Source organism: Ranitomeya imitator, unplaced genomic scaffold, assembly GCF_032444005.1.
Source record: "Ranitomeya imitator isolate aRanImi1 unplaced genomic scaffold, aRanImi1.pri SCAFFOLD_240, whole genome shotgun sequence".
Lineage (NCBI taxonomy): Eukaryota > Metazoa > Chordata > Amphibia > Anura > Dendrobatidae > Ranitomeya > Ranitomeya imitator.
The window spans coordinates 2,143-17,609 of record NW_027194554.1 but is presented as its reverse complement, the minus strand read 5'-3'; the positions used below and the strand labels follow the sequence as shown (position 1 = coordinate 17,609).

Below are 15,467 nucleotides of genomic sequence, written 5' to 3'. Positions count from 1 at the left end.
AGCACTCAATTTTGATTGAGTTATCACGAACGATCTTGTAAGTTTGAACTCCAAATTGAAACAAACCGTCCGAATGCACATGCATCTTTATTTTACAAGAGAGCCAGGGCTAACTTTGTCGGGTCACTGTACGTTACTAATGCCGATGATGGAAAGTTTATTGGACTACCAGAAGCCTGAAAAACTAAATAGATAGCTTCCACATTTCCCTTTCAATTATGACACCAGATTACGGTGGGACTCAGTAGACTTGTCCAACCTGCGGCAATTTTTAAAAATACAAAAACTTAAACAACAAATATCTCGTTGAAATTTCTCTCTTAATCTTGGCGCTAGATCATGAACCGTTTCAACGACTTCAGTAGTAAAAAATACAAAACGAAGGCAAGAATAGAATGCTCCAGGTGAGGGTCGAACTCACAACCTCGGCATCACTCGACAGTTACTGCTTTATAAGTACCGCGCGCTGACCGATTGCGCCACTGGAGCCGACTGGGCACACCCCCTACGACATACATTCTATAAGAAAAAAAAAATGAAATGGGATAGTTCTTCAGAAAATTAATGATTGCTTACAACAGGTTTCTAAGATTTTATTATAATGTTTGACAATATATATTTTACCATATCACGATCTTTATTAAAAATGAAAATGAGAAATTTAGACACTGGACGCCGGGTCATTTTAGACTCAAACATCCTGTTTTTTTTTGGATCTGGAAATGCGCACGTACATTTGCTGCAATGAACAGACATTGATGATATAAAAAATTCTTCTGAATTCAGGGGCTGCAGGGTCATCTGTGACATCACCTTTTGTGATTCCTAGATCCTGTGTTAACAGCTGCGTACAGAGGTGTTGTCAGTCTTTGTAACCATACCTCTGATATTTAGGAGAACGGCAGGATGTTTGAGTCCAAAATGTTCCCAATGGCCAGGGTAAAAATTGAAAGATTACTCTCATTTTGTTTTGTAAGAAAGAACATGATATGAAAAAAAGAACATTGTCCAAAATGTTTCAAAAACCGTTTACATTTTTTCAATTATAATTTTTTTCTTTTGATCTTTGCAAATATTGTGTGGTTGAAAGCATAACCATATCTTAGAAAATATACTCTTTGTTATTTGGGTCATAAATGAAGATAAGATGAAAACAATTAAGATGCAATATTTTTCCGCCACACAATTGCGTGTTAACGCTTCTCTCAGTACATGGAAAGGATCGTTGTAAAGGGTAGAGGTTTGCAAGAACTAATTTACGAAGAAACAAGACAAGGAGAACGGTTTACACATGCACCATCAAACTTCCATGAGAAGCTGTCGGAAAGGGAAATCAACAAGCACCCCAGATGGGACTTGAACCCACAATCCCTGGCTTAGGAGGCCAGTGCCTTATCCATTAGGCCACTGGGGCTTGATGGAGTAGCTTAAAAATCTAGACTTTTTTTGGTTACCACAAGAGTGCAGCACTCAATTTTGATTGAGTTATCACGAACGATCTTGTAAGTTTGAACTCCAAATTGAAACAAACCGTCCGAATGCACATGCATCTTTATTTTACAAGAGAGCCAGGGCTAACTTTGTCGGGTCACTGTACGTTACTAATGCCGATGATGGAAAGTTTATTGGACTACCAGAAGCCTGAAAAACTAAATAGATAGCTTCCACATTTCCCTTTCAATTATGACACCAGATTACGGTGGGACTCAGTAGACTTGTCCAACCTGCGGCAATTTTTAAAAATACAAAAACTTAAACAACAAATATCTCGTTGAAATTTCTCTCTTAATCTTGGCGCTAGATCATGAACCGTTTCAACGACTTCAGTAGTAAAAAATACAAAACGAAGGCAAGAATAGAATGCTCCAGGTGAGGGTCGAACTCACAACCTCGGCATCACTCGACAGTTACTGCTTTATAAGTACCGCGCGCTGACCGATTGCGCCACTGGAGCCGACTGGGCACACCCCCTACGACATACATTCTATAAGAAAAAAAAAATGAAATGGGATAGTTCTTCAGAAAATTAATGATTGCTTACAACAGGTTTCTAAGATTTTATTATAATGTTTGACAATATATATTTTACCATATCACGATCTTTATTAAAAATGAAAATGAGAAATTTAGACACTGGACGCCGGGTCATTTTAGACTCAAACATCCTGTTTTTTTTTGGATCTGGAAATGCGCACGTACATTTGCTGCAATGAACAGACATTGACGATATAAAAAATTCTTCTGAATTCAGGGGCTGCAGGGTCATCTGTGACATCACCTTTTGTGATTCCTAGATCCTGTGTTAACAGCTGCGTACAGAGGTGTTGTCAGTCTTTGTAACCATACCTCTGATATTTAGGAGAACGGCAGGATGTTTGAGTCCAAAATGTTCCCAATGGCCAGGGTAAAAATTGAAAGATTACTCTCATTTTGTTTTGTAAGAAAGAACATGATATGAAAAAAAGAACATTGTCCAAAATGTTTCAAAAACCGTTTACATTTTTTCAATTATAATTTTTTTCTTTTGATCTTTGCAAATATTGTGTGGTTGAAAGCATAACCATATCTTAGAAAATATACTCTTTGTTATTTGGGTCATAAATGAAGATAAGATGAAAACAATTAAGATGCAATATTTTTCCGCCACACAATTGCGTGTTAACGCTTCTCTCAGTACATGGAAAGGATCGTTGTAAAGGGTAGAGGTTTGCAAGAACTAATTTACGAAGAAACAAGACAAGGAGAACGGTTTACACATGCACCATCAAACTTCCATGAGAAGCTGTCGGAAAGGGAAATCAACAAGCACCCCAGATGGGACTTGAACCCACAATCCCTGGCTTAGGAGGCCAGTGCCTTATCCATTAGGCCACTGGGGCTTGATGGAGTAGCTTAAAAATCTAGACTTTTTTTGGTTACCACAAGAGTGCAGCACTCAATTTTGATTGAGTTATCACGAACGATCTTGTAAGTTTGAACTCCAAATTGAAACAAACCGTCCGAATGCACATGCATCTTTATTTTACAAGAGAGCCAGGGCTAACTTTGTCGGGTCACTGTACGTTACTAATGCCGATGATGGAAAGTTTATTGGACTACCAGAAGCCTGAAAAACTAAATAGATAGCTTCCACATTTCCCTTTCAATTATGACACCAGATTACGGTGGGACTCAGTAGACTTGTCCAACCTGCGGCAATTTTTAAAAATACAAAAACTTAAACAACAAATATCTCGTTGAAATTTCTCTCTTAATCTTGGCGCTAGATCATGAACCGTTTCAACGACTTCAGTAGTAAAAAATACAAAACGAAGGCAAGAATAGAATGCTCCAGGTGAGGGTCGAACTCACAACCTCGGCATCACTCGACAGTTACTGCTTTATAAGTACCGCGCGCTGACCGATTGCGCCACTGGAGCCGACTGGGCACACCCCCTACGACATACATTCTATAAGAAAAAAAAAATGAAATGGGATAGTTCTTCAGAAAATTAATGATTGCTTACAACAGGTTTCTAAGATTTTATTATAATGTTTGACAATATATATTTTACCATATCACGATCTTTATTAAAAATGAAAATGAGAAATTTAGACACTGGACGCCGGGTCATTTTAGACTCAAACATCCTGTTTTTTTTTGGATCTGGAAATGCGCACGTACATTTGCTGCAATGAACAGACATTGACGATATAAAAAATTCTTCTGAATTCAGGGGCTGCAGGGTCATCTGTGACATCACCTTTTGTGATTCCTAGATCCTGTGTTAACAGCTGCGTACAGAGGTGTTGTCAGTCTTTGTAACCATACCTCTGATATTTAGGAGAACGGCAGGATGTTTGAGTCCAAAATGTTCCCAATGGCCAGGGTAAAAATTGAAAGATTACTCTCATTTTGTTTTGTAAGAAAGAACATGATATGAAAAAAAGAACATTGTCCAAAATGTTTCAAAAACCGTTTACATTTTTTCAATTATAATTTTTTTCTTTTGATCTTTGCAAATATTGTGTGGTTGAAAGCATAACCATATCTTAGAAAATATACTCTTTGTTATTTGGGTCATAAATGAAGATAAGATGAAAACAATTAAGATGCAATATTTTTCCGCCACACAATTGCGTGTTAACGCTTCTCTCAGTACATGGAAAGGATCGTTGTAAAGGGTAGAGGTTTGCAAGAACTAATTTACGAAGAAACAAGACAAGGAGAACGGTTTACACATGCACCATCAAACTTCCATGAGAAGCTGTCGGAAAGGGAAATCAACAAGCACCCCAGATGGGACTTGAACCCACAATCCCTGGCTTAGGAGGCCAGTGCCTTATCCATTAGGCCACTGGGGCTTGATGGAGTAGCTTAAAAATCTAGACTTTTTTTGGTTACCACAAGAGTGCAGCACTCAATTTTGATTGAGTTATCACGAACGATCTTGTAAGTTTGAACTCCAAATTGAAACAAACCGTCCGAATGCACATGCATCTTTATTTTACAAGAGAGCCAGGGCTAACTTTGTCGGGTCACTGTACGTTACTAATGCCGATGATGGAAAGTTTATTGGACTACCAGAAGCCTGAAAAACTAAATAGATAGCTTCCACATTTCCCTTTCAATTATGACACCAGATTACGGTGGGACTCAGTAGACTTGTCCAACCTGCGGCAATTTTTAAAAATACAAAAACTTAAACAACAAATATCTCGTTGAAATTTCTCTCTTAATCTTGGCGCTAGATCATGAACCGTTTCAACGACTTCAGTAGTAAAAAATACAAAACGAAGGCAAGAATAGAATGCTCCAGGTGAGGGTCGAACTCACAACCTCGGCATCACTCGACAGTTACTGCTTTATAAGTACCGCGCGCTGACCGATTGCGCCACTGGAGCCGACTGGGCACACCCCCTACGACATACATTCTATAAGAAAAAAAAAATGAAATGGGATAGTTCTTCAGAAAATTAATGATTGCTTACAACAGGTTTCTAAGATTTTATTATAATGTTTGACAATATATATTTTACCATATCACGATCTTTATTAAAAATGAAAATGAGAAATTTAGACACTGGACGCCGGGTCATTTTAGACTCAAACATCCTGTTTTTTTTTGGATCTGGAAATGCGCACGTACATTTGCTGCAATGAACAGACATTGACGATATAAAAAATTCTTCTGAATTCAGGGGCTGCAGGGTCATCTGTGACATCACCTTTTGTGATTCCTAGATCCTGTGTTAACAGCTGCGTACAGAGGTGTTGTCAGTCTTTGTAACCATACCTCTGATATTTAGGAGAACGGCAGGATGTTTGAGTCCAAAATGTTCCCAATGGCCAGGGTAAAAATTGAAAGATTACTCTCATTTTGTTTTGTAAGAAAGAACATGATATGAAAAAAAGAACATTGTCCAAAATGTTTCAAAAACCGTTTACATTTTTTCAATTATAATTTTTTTCTTTTGATCTTTGCAAATATTGTGTGGTTGAAAGCATAACCATATCTTAGAAAATATACTCTTTGTTATTTGGGTCATAAATGAAGATAAGATGAAAACAATTAAGATGCAATATTTTTCCGCCACACAATTGCGTGTTAACGCTTCTCTCAGTACATGGAAAGGATCGTTGTAAAGGGTAGAGGTTTGCAAGAACTAATTTACGAAGAAACAAGACAAGGAGAAAGGTTTACACATGCACCATCAAACTTCCATGAGAAGCTGTCGGAAAGGGAAATCAACAAGCACCCCAGATGGGACTTGAACCCACAATCCCTGGCTTAGGAGGCCAGTGCCTTATCCATTAGGCCACTGGGGCTTGATGGAGTAGCTTAAAAATCTAGACTTTTTTTGGTTACCACAAGAGTGCAGCACTCAATTTTGATTGAGTTATCACGAACGATCTTGTAAGTTTGAACTCCAAATTGAAACAAACCGTCCGAATGCACATGCATCTTTATTTTACAAGAGAGCCAGGGCTAACTTTGTCGGGTCACTGTACGTTACTAATGCCGATGATGGAAAGTTTATTGGACTACCAGAAGCCTGAAAAACTAAATAGATAGCTTCCACATTTCCCTTTCAATTATGACACCAGATTACGGTGGGACTCAGTAGACTTGTCCAACCTGCGGCAATTTTTAAAAATACAAAAACTTAAACAACAAATATCTCGTTGAAATTTCTCTCTTAATCTTGGCGCTAGATCATGAACCGTTTCAACGACTTCAGTAGTAAAAAATACAAAACGAAGGCAAGAATAGAATGCTCCAGGTGAGGGTCGAACTCACAACCTCGGCATCACTCGACAGTTACTGCTTTATAAGTACCGCGCGCTGACCGATTGCGCCACTGGAGCCGACTGGGCACACCCCCTACGACATACATTCTATAAGAAAAAAAAAATGAAATGGGATAGTTCTTCAGAAAATTAATGATTGCTTACAACAGGTTTCTAAGATTTTATTATAATGTTTGACAATATATATTTTACCATATCACGATCTTTATTAAAAATGAAAATGAGAAATTTAGACACTGGACGCCGGGTCATTTTAGACTCAAACATCCTGTTTTTTTTTGGATCTGGAAATGCGCACGTACATTTGCTGCAATGAACAGACATTGACGATATAAAAAATTCTTCTGAATTCAGGGGCTGCAGGGTCATCTGTGACATCACCTTTTGTGATTCCTAGATCCTGTGTTAACAGCTGCGTACAGAGGTGTTGTCAGTCTTTGTAACCATACCTCTGATATTTAGGAGAACGGCAGGATGTTTGAGTCCAAAATGTTCCCAATGGCCAGGGTAAAAATTGAAAGATTACTCTCATTTTGTTTTGTAAGAAAGAACATGATATGAAAAAAAGAACATTGTCCAAAATGTTTCAAAAACCGTTTACATTTTTTCAATTATAATTTTTTTCTTTTGATCTTTGCAAATATTGTGTGGTTGAAAGCATAACCATATCTTAGAAAATATACTCTTTGTTATTTGGGTCATAAATGAAGATAAGATGAAAACAATTAAGATGCAATATTTTTCCGCCACACAATTGCGTGTTAACGCTTCTCTCAGTACATGGAAAGGATCGTTGTAAAGGGTAGAGGTTTGCAAGAACTAATTTACGAAGAAACAAGACAAGGAGAACGGTTTACACATGCACCATCAAACTTCCATGAGAAGCTGTCGGAAAGGGAAATCAACAAGCACCCCAGATGGGACTTGAACCCACAATCCCTGGCTTAGGAGGCCAGTGCCTTATCCATTAGGCCACTGGGGCTTGATGGAGTAGCTTAAAAATCTAGACTTTTTTTGGTTACCACAAGAGTGCAGCACTCAATTTTGATTGAGTTATCACGAACGATCTTGTAAGTTTGAACTCCAAATTGAAACAAACCGTCCGAATGCACATGCATCTTTATTTTACAAGAGAGCCAGGGCTAACTTTGTCGGGTCACTGTACGTTACTAATGCCGATGATGGAAAGTTTATTGGACTACCAGAAGCCTGAAAAACTAAATAGATAGCTTCCACATTTCCCTTTCAATTATGACACCAGATTACGGTGGGACTCAGTAGACTTGTCCAACCTGCGGCAATTTTTAAAAATACAAAAACTTAAACAACAAATATCTCGTTGAAATTTCTCTCTTAATCTTGGCGCTAGATCATGAACCGTTTCAACGACTTCAGTAGTAAAAAATACAAAACGAAGGCAAGAATAGAATGCTCCAGGTGAGGGTCGAACTCACAACCTCGGCATCACTCGACAGTTACTGCTTTATAAGTACCGCGCGCTGACCAATTGCGCCACTGGAGCCGACTGGGCACACCCCCTACGACATACATTCTATAAGAAAAAAAAAATGAAATGGGATAGTTCTTCAGAAAATTAATGATTGCTTACAACAGGTTTCTAAGATTTTATTATAATGTTTGACAATATATATTTTACCATATCACGATCTTTATTAAAAATGAAAATGAGAAATTTAGACACTGGACGCCGGGTCATTTTAGACTCAAACATCCTGTTTTTTTTTGGATCTGGAAATGCGCACGTACATTTGCTGCAATGAACAGACATTGACGATATAAAAAATTCTTCTGAATTCAGGGGCTGCAGGGTCATCTGTGACATCACCTTTTGTGATTCCTAGATCCTGTGTTAACAGCTGCGTACAGAGGTGTTGTCAGTCTTTGTAACCATACCTCTGATATTTAGGAGAACGGCAGGATGTTTGAGTCCAAAATGTTCCCAATGGCCAGGGTAAAAATTGAAAGATTACTCTCATTTTGTTTTGTAAGAAAGAACATGATATGAAAAAAAGAACATTGTCCAAAATGTTTCAAAAACCGTTTACATTTTTTCAATTATAATTTTTTTCTTTTGATCTTTGCAAATATTGTGTGGTTGAAAGCATAACCATATCTTAGAAAATATACTCTTTGTTATTTGGGTCATAAATGAAGATAAGATGAAAACAATTAAGATGCAATATTTTTCCGCCACACAATTGCGTGTTAACGCTTCTCTCAGTACATGGAAAGGATCATTGTAAAGGGTAGAGGTTTGCAAGAACTAATTTACGAAGAAACAAGACAAGGAGAACGGTTTACACATGCACCATCAAACTTCCATGAGAAGCTGTCGGAAAGGGAAATCAACAAGCACCCCAGATGGGACTTGAACCCACAATCCCTGGCTTAGGAGGCCAGTGCCTTATCCATTAGGCCACTGGGGCTTGATGGAGTAGCTTAAAAATCTAGACTTTTTTTGGTTACCACAAGAGTGCAGCACTCAATTTTGATTGAGTTATCACGAACGATCTTGTAAGTTTGAACTCCAAATTGAAACAAACCGTCCGAATGCACATGCATCTTTATTTTACAAGAGAGCCAGGGCTAACTTTGTCGGGTCACTGTACGTTACTAATGCCGATGATGGAAAGTTTATTGGACTACCAGAAGCCTGAAAAACTAAATAGATAGCTTCCACATTTCCCTTTCAATTATGACACCAGATTACGGTGGGACTCAGTAGACTTGTCCAACCTGCGGCAATTTTTAAAAATACAAAAACTTAAACAACAAATATCTCGTTGAAATTTCTCTCTTAATCTTGGCGCTAGATCATGAACCGTTTCAACGACTTCAGTAGTAAAAAATACAAAACGAAGGCAAGAATAGAATGCTCCAGGTGAGGGTCGAACTCACAACCTCGGCATCACTCGACAGTTACTGCTTTATAAGTACCGCACGCTGACCGATTGCGCCACTGGAGCCGACTGGGCACACCCCCTACGACATACATTCTATAAGAAAAAAAAAATGAAATGGGATAGTTCTTCAGAAAATTAATGATTGCTTACAACAGGTTTCTAAGATTTTATTATAATGTTTGACAATATATATTTTACCATATCACGATCTTTATTAAAAATGAAAATGAGAAATTTAGACACTGGACGCCGGGTCATTTTAGACTCAAACATCCTGTTTTTTTTTGGATCTGGAAATGCGCACGTACATTTGCTGCAATGAACAGACATTGACGATATAAAAAATTCTTCTGAATTCAGGGGCTGCAGGGTCATCTGTGACATCACCTTTTGTGATTCCTAGATCCTGTGTTAACAGCTGCGTACAGAGGTGTTGTCAGTCTTTGTAACCATACCTCTGATATTTAGGAGAACGGCAGGATGTTTGAGTCCAAAATGTTCCCAATGGCCAGGGTAAAAATTGAAAGATTACTCTCATTTTGTTTTGTAAGAAAGAACATGATATGAAAAAAAGAACATTGTCCAAAATGTTTCAAAAACCGTTTACATTTTTTCAATTATAATTTTTTTCTTTTGATCTTTGCAAATATTGTGTGGTTGAAAGCATAACCATATCTTAGAAAATATACTCTTTGTTATTTGGGTCATAAATGAAGATAAGATGAAAACAATTAAGATGCAATATTTTTCCGCCACACAATTGCGTGTTAACGCTTCTCTCAGTACATGGAAAGGATCGTTGTAAAGGGTAGAGGTTTGCAAGAACTAATTTACGAAGAAACAAGACAAGGAGAACGGTTTACACATGCACCATCAAACTTCCATGAGAAGCTGTCGGAAAGGGAAATCAACAAGCACCCCAGATGGGACTTGAACCCACAATCCCTGGCTTAGGAGGCCAGTGCCTTATCCATTAGGCCACTGGGGCTTGATGGAGTAGCTTAAAAATCTAGACTTTTTTTGGTTACCACAAGAGTGCAGCACTCAATTTTGATTGAGTTATCACGAACGATCTTGTAAGTTTGAACTCCAAATTGAAACAAACCGTCCGAATGCACATGCATCTTTATTTTACAAGAGAGCCAGGGCTAACTTTGTCGGGTCACTGTACGTTACTAATGCCGATGATGGAAAGTTTATTGGACTACCAGAAGCCTGAAAAACTAAATAGATAGCTTCCACATTTCCCTTTCAATTATGACACCAGATTACGGTGGGACTCAGTAGACTTGTCCAACCTGCGGCAATTTTTAAAAATACAAAAACTTAAACAACAAATATCTCGTTGAAATTTCTCTCTTAATCTTGGCGCTAGATCATGAACCGTTTCAACGACTTCAGTAGTAAAAAATACAAAACGAAGGCAAGAATAGAATGCTCCAGGTGAGGGTCGAACTCACAACCTCGGCATCACTCGACAGTTACTGCTTTATAAGTACCGCGCGCTGACCGATTGCGCCACTGGAGCCGACTGGGCACACCCCCTACGACATACATTCTATAAGAAAAAAAAAATGAAATGGGATAGTTCTTCAGAAAATTAATGATTGCTTACAACAGGTTTCTAAGATTTTATTATAATGTTTGACAATATATATTTTACCATATCACGATCTTTATTAAAAATGAAAATGAGAAATTTAGACACTGGACGCCGGGTCATTTTAGACTCAAACATCCTGTTTTTTTTTGGATCTGGAAATGCGCACGTACATTTGCTGCAATGAACAGACATTGACGATATAAAAAATTCTTCTGAATTCAGGGGCTGCAGGGTCATCTGTGACATCACCTTTTGTGATTCCTAGATCCTGTGTTAACAGCTGCGTACAGAGGTGTTGTCAGTCTTTGTAACCATACCTCTGATATTTAGGAGAACGGCAGGATGTTTGAGTCCAAAATGTTCCCAATGGCCAGGGTAAAAATTGAAAGATTACTCTCATTTTGTTTTGTAAGAAAGAACATGATATGAAAAAAAGAACATTGTCCAAAATGTTTCAAAAACCGTTTACATTTTTTCAATTATAATTTTTTTCTTTTGATCTTTGCAAATATTGTGTGGTTGAAAGCATAACCATATCTTAGAAAATATACTCTTTGTTATTTGGGTCATAAATGAAGATAAGATGAAAACAATTAAGATGCAATATTTTTCCGCCACACAATTGCGTGTTAACGCTTCTCTCAGTACATGGAAAGGATCGTTGTAAAGGGTAGAGGTTTGCAAGAACTAATTTACGAAGAAACAAGACAAGGAGAACGGTTTACACATGCACCATCAAACTTCCATGAGAAGCTGTCGGAAAGGGAAATCAACAAGCACCCCAGATGGGACTTGAACCCACAATCCCTGGCTTAGGAGGCCAGTGCCTTATCCATTAGGCCACTGGGGCTTGATGGAGTAGCTTAAAAATCTAGACTTTTTTTGGTTACCACAAGAGTGCAGCACTCAATTTTGATTGAGTTATCACGAACGATCTTGTAAGTTTGAACTCCAAATTGAAACAAACCGTCCGAATGCACATGCATCTTTATTTTACAAGAGAGCCAGGGCTAACTTTGTCGGGTCACTGTACGTTACTAATGCCGATGATGGAAAGTTTATTGGACTACCAGAAGCCTGAAAAACTAAATAGATAGCTTCCACATTTCCCTTTCAATTATGACACCAGATTACGGTGGGACTCAGTAGACTTGTCCAACCTGCGGCAATTTTTAAAAATACAAAAACTTAAACAACAAATATCTCGTTGAAATTTCTCTCTTAATCTTGGCGCTAGATCATGAACCGTTTCAACGACTTCAGTAGTAAAAAATACAAAACGAAGGCAAGAATAGAATGCTCCAGGTGAGGGTCGAACTCACAACCTCGGCATCACTCGACAGTTACTGCTTTATAAGTACCGCGCGCTGACCGATTGCGCCACTGGAGCCGACTGGGCACACCCCCTACGACATACATTCTATAAGAAAAAAAAAATGAAATGGGATAGTTCTTCAGAAAATTAATGATTGCTTACAACAGGTTTCTAAGATTTTATTATAATGTTTGACAATATATATTTTACCATATCACGATCTTTATTAAAAATGAAAATGAGAAATTTAGACACTGGACGCCGGGTCATTTTAGACTCAAACATCCTGTTTTTTTTTGGATCTGGAAATGCGCACGTACATTTGCTGCAATGAACAGACATTGACGATATAAAAAATTCTTCTGAATTCAGGGGCTGCAGGGTCATCTGTGACATCACCTTTTGTGATTCCTAGATCCTGTGTTAACAGCTGCGTACAGAGGTGTTGTCAGTCTTTGTAACCATACCTCTGATATTTAGGAGAACGGCAGGATGTTTGAGTCCAAAATGTTCCCAATGGCCAGGGTAAAAATTGAAAGATTACTCTCATTTTGTTTTGTAAGAAAGAACATGATATGAAAAAAAGAACATTGTCCAAAATGTTTCAAAAACCGTTTACATTTTTTCAATTATAATTTTTTTCTTTTGATCTTTGCAAATATTGTGTGGTTGAAAGCATAACCATATCTTAGAAAATATACTCTTTGTTATTTGGGTCATAAATGAAGATAAGATGAAAACAATTAAGATGCAATATTTTTCCGCCACACAATTGCGTGTTAACGCTTCTCTCAGTACATGGAAAGGATCGTTGTAAAGGGTAGAGGTTTGCAAGAACTAATTTACGAAGAAACAAGACAAGGAGAACGGTTTACACATGCACCATCAAACTTCCATGAGAAGCTGTCGGAAAGGGAAATCAACAAGCACCCCAGATGGGACTTGAACCCACAATCCCTGGCTTAGGAGGCCAGTGCCTTATCCATTAGGCCACTGGGGCTTGATGGAGTAGCTTAAAAATCTAGACTTTTTTTGGTTACCACAAGAGTGCAGCACTCAATTTTGATTGAGTTATCACGAACGATCTTGTAAGTTTGAACTCCAAATTGAAACAAACCGTCCGAATGCACATGCATCTTTATTTTACAAGAGAGCCAGGGCTAACTTTGTCGGGTCACTGTACGTTACTAATGCCGATGATGGAAAGTTTATTGGACTACCAGAAGCCTGAAAAACTAAATAGATAGCTTCCACATTTCCCTTTCAATTATGACACCAGATTACGGTGGGACTCAGTAGACTTGTCCAACCTGCGGCAATTTTTAAAAATACAAAAACTTAAACAACAAATATCTCGTTGAAATTTCTCTCTTAATCTTGGCGCTAGATCATGAACCGTTTCAACGACTTCAGTAGTAAAAAATACAAAACGAAGGCAAGAATAGAATGCTCCAGGTGAGGGTCGAACTCACAACCTCGGCATCACTCGACAGTTACTGCTTTATAAGTACCGCGCGCTGACCGATTGCGCCACTGGAGCCGACTGGGCACACCCCCTACGACATACATTCTATAAGAAAAAAAAAATGAAATGGGATAGTTCTTCAGAAAATTAATGATTGCTTACAACAGGTTTCTAAGATTTTATTATAATGTTTGACAATATATATTTTACCATATCACGATCTTTATTAAAAATGAAAATGAGAAATTTAGACACTGGACGCCGGGTCATTTTAGACTCAAACATCCTGTTTTTTTTTGGATCTGGAAATGCGCACGTACATTTGCTGCAATGAACAGACATTGACGATATAAAAAATTCTTCTGAATTCAGGGGCTGCAGGGTCATCTGTGACATCACCTTTTGTGATTCCTAGATCCTGTGTTAACAGCTGCGTACAGAGGTGTTGTCAGTCTTTGTAACCATACCTCTGATATTTAGGAGAACGGCAGGATGTTTGAGTCCAAAATGTTCCCAATGGCCAGGGTAAAAATTGAAAGATTACTCTCATTTTGTTTTGTAAGAAAGAACATGATATGAAAAAAAGAACATTGTCCAAAATGTTTCAAAAACCGTTTACATTTTTTCAATTATAATTTTTTTCTTTTGATCTTTGCAAATATTGTGTGGTTGAAAGCATAACCATATCTTAGAAAATATACTCTTTGTTATTTGGGTCATAAATGAAGATAAGATGAAAACAATTAAGATGCAATATTTTTCCGCCACACAATTGCGTGTTAACGCTTCTCTCAGTACATGGAAAGGATCGTTGTAAAGGGTAGAGGTTTGCAAGAACTAATTTACGAAGAAACAAGACAAGGAGAACGGTTTACACATGCACCATCAAACTTCCATGAGAAGCTGTCGGAAAGGGAAATCAACAAGCACCCCAGATGGGACTTGAACCCACAATCCCTGGCTTAGGAGGCCAGTGCCTTATCCATTAGGCCACTGGGGCTTGATGGAGTAGCTTAAAAATCTAGACTTTTTTTGGTTACCACAAGAGTGCAGCACTCAATTTTGATTGAGTTATCACGAACGATCTTGTAAGTTTGAACTCCAAATTGAAACAAACCGTCCGAATGCACATGCATCTTTATTTTACAAGAGAGCCAGGGCTAACTTTGTCGGGTCACTGTACGTTACTAATGCCGATGATGGAAAGTTTATTGGACTACCAGAAGCCTGAAAAACTAAATAGATAGCTTCCACATTTCCCTTTCAATTATGACACCAGATTACGGTGGGACTCAGTAGACTTGTCCAACCTGCGGCAATTTTTAAAAATACAAAAACTTAAACAACAAATATCTCGTTGAAATTTCTCTCTTAATCTTGGCGCTAGATCATGAACCGTTTCAACGACTTCAGTAGTAAAAAATACAAAACGAAGGCAAGAATAGAATGCTCCAGGTGAGGGTCGAACTCACAACCTCGGCATCACTCGACAGTTACTGCTTTATAAGTACCGCGCGCTGACCGATTGCGCCACTGGAGCCGACTGGGCACACCCCCTACGACATACATTCTATAAGAAAAAAAAAATGAAATGGGATAGTTCTTCAGAAAATTAATGATTGCTTACAACAGGTTTCTAAGATTTTATTATAATGTTTGACAATATATATTTTACCATATCACGATCTTTATTAAAAATGAAAATGAGAAATTTAGACACTGGACGCCGGGTCATTTTAGACTCAAACATCCTGTTTTTTTTTGGATCTGGAAATGCGCACGTACATTTGCTGCAATGAACAGACATTGACGATATAAAAAATTCTTCTGAATTCAGGGGCTGCAGGGTCATCTGTGACATCACCTTT

General features: G+C 38.1%; 20 non-coding genes across 20 annotated transcripts; all 20 read right to left on the bottom strand.

The window, feature by feature from the left end:
- Positions 1–396: 396 nt before the first annotated feature.
- Positions 397–489, bottom strand: TRNAI-UAU (transfer RNA isoleucine (anticodon UAU)). The gene is given in 2 exon segments: positions 397–432; positions 452–489. It is a non-coding gene; the product is annotated as a tRNA-Ile (tRNA).
- An 852-nt stretch (positions 490–1,341) lies between these two features.
- On the bottom strand, positions 1,342–1,414 carry TRNAR-CCU (transfer RNA arginine (anticodon CCU)). The gene has a single exon. It is a non-coding gene; the product is annotated as a tRNA-Arg (tRNA).
- A 447-nt stretch (positions 1,415–1,861) lies between these two features.
- Positions 1,862–1,954, bottom strand: TRNAI-UAU (transfer RNA isoleucine (anticodon UAU)). The gene is given in 2 exon segments: positions 1,862–1,897; positions 1,917–1,954. It is a non-coding gene; the product is annotated as a tRNA-Ile (tRNA).
- Positions 1,955–2,806: 852 nt separating this feature from the next.
- TRNAR-CCU (transfer RNA arginine (anticodon CCU)) lies at positions 2,807–2,879 on the bottom strand. Its single transcript has one exon. It is a non-coding gene; the product is annotated as a tRNA-Arg (tRNA).
- Positions 2,880–3,326: 447 nt separating this feature from the next.
- TRNAI-UAU (transfer RNA isoleucine (anticodon UAU)) lies at positions 3,327–3,419 on the bottom strand. The gene is given in 2 exon segments: positions 3,327–3,362; positions 3,382–3,419. It is a non-coding gene; the product is annotated as a tRNA-Ile (tRNA).
- Positions 3,420–4,271: 852 nt separating this feature from the next.
- Positions 4,272–4,344, bottom strand: TRNAR-CCU (transfer RNA arginine (anticodon CCU)). Its single transcript has one exon. It is a non-coding gene; the product is annotated as a tRNA-Arg (tRNA).
- A 447-nt stretch (positions 4,345–4,791) lies between these two features.
- TRNAI-UAU (transfer RNA isoleucine (anticodon UAU)) lies at positions 4,792–4,884 on the bottom strand. The gene is given in 2 exon segments: positions 4,792–4,827; positions 4,847–4,884. It is a non-coding gene; the product is annotated as a tRNA-Ile (tRNA).
- An 852-nt stretch (positions 4,885–5,736) lies between these two features.
- Positions 5,737–5,809, bottom strand: TRNAR-CCU (transfer RNA arginine (anticodon CCU)). Its single transcript has one exon. It is a non-coding gene; the product is annotated as a tRNA-Arg (tRNA).
- Positions 5,810–6,256: 447 nt separating this feature from the next.
- TRNAI-UAU (transfer RNA isoleucine (anticodon UAU)) lies at positions 6,257–6,349 on the bottom strand. The gene is given in 2 exon segments: positions 6,257–6,292; positions 6,312–6,349. It is a non-coding gene; the product is annotated as a tRNA-Ile (tRNA).
- An 852-nt stretch (positions 6,350–7,201) lies between these two features.
- On the bottom strand, positions 7,202–7,274 carry TRNAR-CCU (transfer RNA arginine (anticodon CCU)). Its single transcript has one exon. It is a non-coding gene; the product is annotated as a tRNA-Arg (tRNA).
- Positions 7,275–7,721: 447 nt separating this feature from the next.
- On the bottom strand, positions 7,722–7,814 carry TRNAI-UAU (transfer RNA isoleucine (anticodon UAU)). Its single transcript is given in 2 exon segments — positions 7,722–7,757; positions 7,777–7,814. It is a non-coding gene; the product is annotated as a tRNA-Ile (tRNA).
- An 852-nt stretch (positions 7,815–8,666) lies between these two features.
- Positions 8,667–8,739, bottom strand: TRNAR-CCU (transfer RNA arginine (anticodon CCU)). The gene has a single exon. It is a non-coding gene; the product is annotated as a tRNA-Arg (tRNA).
- A 1,392-nt stretch (positions 8,740–10,131) lies between these two features.
- TRNAR-CCU (transfer RNA arginine (anticodon CCU)) lies at positions 10,132–10,204 on the bottom strand. The gene has a single exon. It is a non-coding gene; the product is annotated as a tRNA-Arg (tRNA).
- A 447-nt stretch (positions 10,205–10,651) lies between these two features.
- Positions 10,652–10,744, bottom strand: TRNAI-UAU (transfer RNA isoleucine (anticodon UAU)). The gene is given in 2 exon segments: positions 10,652–10,687; positions 10,707–10,744. It is a non-coding gene; the product is annotated as a tRNA-Ile (tRNA).
- Positions 10,745–11,596: 852 nt separating this feature from the next.
- Positions 11,597–11,669, bottom strand: TRNAR-CCU (transfer RNA arginine (anticodon CCU)). The gene has a single exon. It is a non-coding gene; the product is annotated as a tRNA-Arg (tRNA).
- A 447-nt stretch (positions 11,670–12,116) lies between these two features.
- Positions 12,117–12,209, bottom strand: TRNAI-UAU (transfer RNA isoleucine (anticodon UAU)). The gene is given in 2 exon segments: positions 12,117–12,152; positions 12,172–12,209. It is a non-coding gene; the product is annotated as a tRNA-Ile (tRNA).
- An 852-nt stretch (positions 12,210–13,061) lies between these two features.
- On the bottom strand, positions 13,062–13,134 carry TRNAR-CCU (transfer RNA arginine (anticodon CCU)). Its single transcript has one exon. It is a non-coding gene; the product is annotated as a tRNA-Arg (tRNA).
- A 447-nt stretch (positions 13,135–13,581) lies between these two features.
- Positions 13,582–13,674, bottom strand: TRNAI-UAU (transfer RNA isoleucine (anticodon UAU)). The gene is given in 2 exon segments: positions 13,582–13,617; positions 13,637–13,674. It is a non-coding gene; the product is annotated as a tRNA-Ile (tRNA).
- An 852-nt stretch (positions 13,675–14,526) lies between these two features.
- On the bottom strand, positions 14,527–14,599 carry TRNAR-CCU (transfer RNA arginine (anticodon CCU)). The gene has a single exon. It is a non-coding gene; the product is annotated as a tRNA-Arg (tRNA).
- Positions 14,600–15,046: 447 nt separating this feature from the next.
- TRNAI-UAU (transfer RNA isoleucine (anticodon UAU)) lies at positions 15,047–15,139 on the bottom strand. The gene is given in 2 exon segments: positions 15,047–15,082; positions 15,102–15,139. It is a non-coding gene; the product is annotated as a tRNA-Ile (tRNA).
- Positions 15,140–15,467: the final 328 nt, after the last annotated feature.